Source organism: Papaver somniferum, chromosome 4, assembly GCF_003573695.1.
Source record: "Papaver somniferum cultivar HN1 chromosome 4, ASM357369v1, whole genome shotgun sequence".
NCBI lineage: Eukaryota > Viridiplantae > Streptophyta > Magnoliopsida > Ranunculales > Papaveraceae > Papaver > Papaver somniferum.
The window spans coordinates 127,832,789-127,837,883 of record NC_039361.1 but is presented as its reverse complement, the minus strand read 5'-3'; the positions used below and the strand labels follow the sequence as shown (position 1 = coordinate 127,837,883).

The 5,095-nt window shown below is 39.1% G+C and overlaps 1 pseudogene; it reads left to right on the top strand.

Moving 5' to 3' along the window:
* Window positions 1–4,375: 4,375 nt before the first annotated feature.
* On the top strand, window positions 4,376–4,475 carry LOC113276777 (annotated as a pseudogene).
* Window positions 4,476–5,095: the final 620 nt, after the last annotated feature.

The window sequence follows — 5,095 nt, the reverse complement described above, 5'->3', positions numbered from 1 at the left end:
GAAGTCGGAAAGATAGTACCTGGGTGAAGTGTAGCCAAAAACCTACAAAAATAATATACAACATACAAAATCGCCTCGATGGTCAATCAAGGTAAACAGGGTCCTCCAGAGGGACCTCCTAAACATCACTTGTAGGAAAAGGCTCTAAAAAGGGCTTAAATCGCTGACCGTTAACCTTCGAAGAACTACTACCATATGGTGTCTCAATCTCAACAGCGCCATGAGGAAAAACAGTACGGACCACAAAAGGACCGGTCCACCGAGAGCGCAACTTCCCGAGGAATAGATGCAAACGAGTGTCATACAGAAGAACTTTTTGACCTGGAGAAAATGACTTTCGTAAAATATTCCTATCATGCACAAGTTTCATTTTGTTCTTATATTCCTTAGCACTATCGTATGCATCTCTACGAATCTCGTCCAACTCATTGAGCTGGAGCTTTCTTTGAGCTCCTGCCTTGTCAAGTGAAAAGTTTAAGTTCTTAATAGCCCAATAGGCTCGATGCTCTAACTCAACAGGCAGGTGACATGCCTTTCCAAACACTAAACGATAAGGTGACGTTCCAATGGGTGTCTTAAACGCAGTACGGTAAGCCCATAAGGCATCAGTAAGCCTCGACGACCAGTCTTTCCTATTTGGATTAACTATTTTCTCTTGAATACGTTTAATTTTCCTATTGGAAACCTCTACCTGACCACTAGTCTGAGGGTGATATGGGGTTGCTACTTTATGGGTAATACCGTATTGTTTCATTAAAAGAGAAAACGGTCTATTACAAAAGTGTGAACCTCCATCACTAATTATAGCTCGCGGCGTACCAAAACGTGTAAGTATATTCTCTTTCAAAAACTGGACTACGACCCTGTGGTCATTCGTTTTACGCGTAACTTCCTCAATCCACTTAAACACATAGTCTACAGCGATAAGTATGTAAAGATAACCAAACGAAATAGGAAATAGACCCATAAAATCAATTCCCCACACATCAAATACCTCAATCACTAAAATAGGGTTCAAAGGCATCATATTTCTACAGGAAATGCTTCCTAACTTCTGGAAACGCTCACAAGAAACACAATGACTATGGGAATCTTTAAACAACGAAGGCCAGTGAAATCCACACTGCAAAATCTTAGCAGCAGTCTTCTTAGCACTAAAATGACCCCCACATGCATGTTCATGACAAAAGGAGATAATACTAGACTGGTCACTCTCAGATACACATCTCCTAATAATCTGGTCCGGACAACACTTAAACAGATAAGGATCGTCCCAAAAGAAATTCTTAACCTCGACTAAAAACCTAGAACGATCTTGCTTACCCCAATGTTGAGGCATTCGACCAGTAACAAGATAATTCACTATATTTGCATACCAAGGTGATTGGGAAACAGTGAACAATTGTTCATCAGGAAAACTGTCCCTTATAGTAAGGGAATTATTAGGGGAACTAACAACTAGCCTAGACAAGTGGTCTGCTACAACATTCTCTGCACCCTTTTTGTCTCTAATGTCTGGACAAAATTCTTGTAACAAAAGGATCCATCTAATCAATCTAGGTTTGGTATCCTTCTTAGACAAAAGGTATTTCAAAGCAGCATGATCAGTATAGATTACGATCTTAGAACCTAATAAATAGAATCTAAACTTATCCAAGGCAAACACGATGCCTAGCAATTCCTTCTCGGTAGTTGTATAGTTCATTTGGGCATCATTCAGAGTTTTGCTGGCATAGTAAATTACATGGAGTAATTTGTTTTCTCGCTGACCTAGCACAACGTCTATAGCATAATCTGAAGCATCACACATAATTTCAAATGGTAGGTTCCAGTTAGGTTCCTGGACTATCGGGGCAGTAGTGAGTAAAGTTTTAAGCTTATCAAAAGCCTTTAAGCAAGCATCATCAAAGACAAAATTAACATATTTTGTAAGCAAATTGCAAAGAGGTTTAGAAATCAAGCTAAAATCCTTAATGAATCGACGTTAAAAACCTGCATGCCCTAAGAATGACCTAATATCTTTTACGGTTTTTGGGACCTGTAGAGTCTTAATAAGGTCAATTTTGGCTTTGTCTACCTCTATACCCTTTGAAGAAACGATGTGCCCTAAGACAATTCCTGATTCAACCATGAAATGGCATTTTTCCCAATTAAGCACTAAATTCTTTTCCTTACACCTAGTCAACACTAATGTCAAATGATGCAAGCACTCATCAAAAGATGAACCAAATACTGAAAAATCATCCATAAAGACCTCTAAAAACCGTTCTACCATATCAGAAAATATGTTCATCATGCAACGCTGAAAAGTCGCAGGGGAATTACAGAGACCGAAAGGCATGCGTCTATACGCAAAGGTACCAAAGGGACAGGTAAAAGTGGTTTTCTCCTGGTCTTCTGGGGCAATAACGATCTGATTATAACCGGAGTAGCCATCTAAGAAGCAATAGTGACTATGTCCATCTAATCGCTCTAGCATTTGGTCGATAAAAGGAAGAGGAAAGTGATCCTTCCTTGTGACCTTGTTCAATTTCTTATAGTCAATACACACACGCCATCCCGTGGTCACTCGGGTTGGGATTAATTCATTATTATCATTCTGGACTACGGTGATACCTGATTTCTTGGGGACAACCTGAACAGGGATGACCCACTTACTGTCTGAAATTGGGTAAATAATAACTCATGAGGTTGGTAATGACTCCTGAACTAAGGCTTCTATCATGTTCACCTCCTCAACACATGTGTCATCTAGCTTATGAGGTTGCTTACTGACATTAAAAATGTTCATCTCCATAGTCATATTACCAAAATATAAACTCGTCACACCATTTCGACAGTTAATGATCGCATTAGACGTAGCTAAAAATGGGCGACCTAAAATCACAGGTATCTGGTTCTCTGGGTCAGGGACAGGTTGGGTATCTAGGACCACGAAATCCACTGGATAAATAAACTTGTCGACCTCAATAAGAACATCCTCCATAACACCTCGAGGGATTTTAACAGACCTATCAGCTAACTGCAGTGTCATCTGAGTAAGTTTCATTTCACCAAGTCCTAGCTGTAAGTATACATGGAATGGCAGTAAGTTCACACTGGCTCCTAAGTCAAGTAAAGCTTTTTCTACCCGGAAGTTACCTATTGTGCAAGAAATGGTAGGAGAACCTTGGTCTTTGTACTTTGGAGTTGTGGTGTTCTGAATGATTGAACTTACGTGACTAGCTAAAAAGGCTTTCTTATGGACGCTAAGTTTTCGATTTCGCGTATACATATCCTTAAGGAACTTGGCATAAGCAGGAATTTGCCTAATTGCATCTAATAAAGGAAGGTTTATGGTAACTTGATTAAAAACCTCCAATATGTCATTAAAGTTCGACTCCTTTTTTGTTGGTATTAATAGTTGGGGAAATGGGGCTCTAGGCATAAAATCAGACCTTTCGGGAACCAAATTCACATCATCAGAAACTTTATCAATCTCCTCAGCTACTGGTCCTGAGAGGTGAGATTTTGAGGGGTGAACTACAGTATGTTCACTATCGGGCATGGTTACCTTATTGTCTACAACTCTACCACTTCTAAGGGTTCTAACAACATTCAATTGATTCGATGGTTTTGCACCTAATTCATGAACTTCTCTAGGGTTGGGTTGTGTTTGACTAGAAAACTTACCTTTTTCTCTCAAAGAATCACTTATCAGACCAACCCGGGTTTTTAACTCGGAAATAGCCTGACTATTTTCTTGTCCTGTCCTGTTACTAGGTTGTAGACTTTGTTCTACGGATAACTGAAATTTTGCAATTTACTGAGTTAACAAGGCGAGAGATTCCTCTAAACTTAGGATTTTCTTATCTGACTTATTCTGAAACTGAGCTAGTCCTGAAGGATTCTTAGTATAGCCAAAACCTGGGGGAGCATTAGAATTACTAAACTGACCTTGACTTTGGCCCTTAGACCACGAAAGGTTCGGATGGTTTCTCCAACCAGGATTATAGGTTTCTAAATATGGGTCAATCTTTTGACGGTTATCAAATCTAGTGTTATTATAAAGAGCATTGGCTTTCTCTTCAATATTCTGGCCTTCCCAAAAAGGCTCCACTCTACCACTAGTCTGGCCCACTTCTAAAGCTTCTAACCTTTTTGCTATAGCAACAAGTTTGGCATCTGATTCATAGTCTCCTTCTACCATATTAACGTTTCCTCTACTTAAAAGAATTGTTTTCTGGGGTGCCCTTCTATTTTCCCGTTGCTGGGTTTTTTCGGCGAATTCATTAAAAAATTCCATCGCCGTATCAACAGTCATAGAGACTCAACCATGGTCGTTGTGGAATAATCTAAACCCTCATAAAGGATCTGAACTAGCCTAACCTTTTTTAAACCATGATGAGGACACTGGGATAATAAATCATTGAACCTTTCCAAATACCTATATAAAGATTCTCCCTCTTGTTGTGAAAATGTGCATATTTGCGTCCTAATAGACGATGTTTTGTGCCTAGGGAAAAACTTATTGAATAAGGCAGATGTAAGTTGTTCATATGTCTCAATTGACTCGGAGTCCAAACTATATAGCCACGACTTGGCCTTATCTTTCAGGGAAAATGGGAATAACCTAAGTTTCAAAGCATCATCATCTAAGCCTATAATTCTTAGAGTACTACAAATTTCCTCAAAATCCCTAACATGGTAATAGGGGTTTTCATTTTCTTTCCCTAAAAAGATTGGGAGCATATGTAAGGTCCCAGGTTTCAGTTCATAGGGTGCCTCCGTTTCAGCTAAATTAATACACGAAGGACGAGTAGTCCTAGTCGGATTCAACAAAACTTTTAAAGTTGTCATTTCTGGCACTATCGGAATATTAGGGATTGTCTCCTCAAGCGGACGTTCAAAAACGGACTCTTCAAAAATCGTACTTTCTAAATTGTGGTAATCGAGACGTTTAGAACTACTAGGTTTTTCTTTAACAAATATACCTAGGTTGTCTCTTTTACGTTCAGGCATTCAAAAAAATAAGGAAGGGGATGCTATTCAATCACAAAACAAGGCTGACTCAACCAAATCAAACCTATTGATTTCTAGCAAACAAAAAGCATGA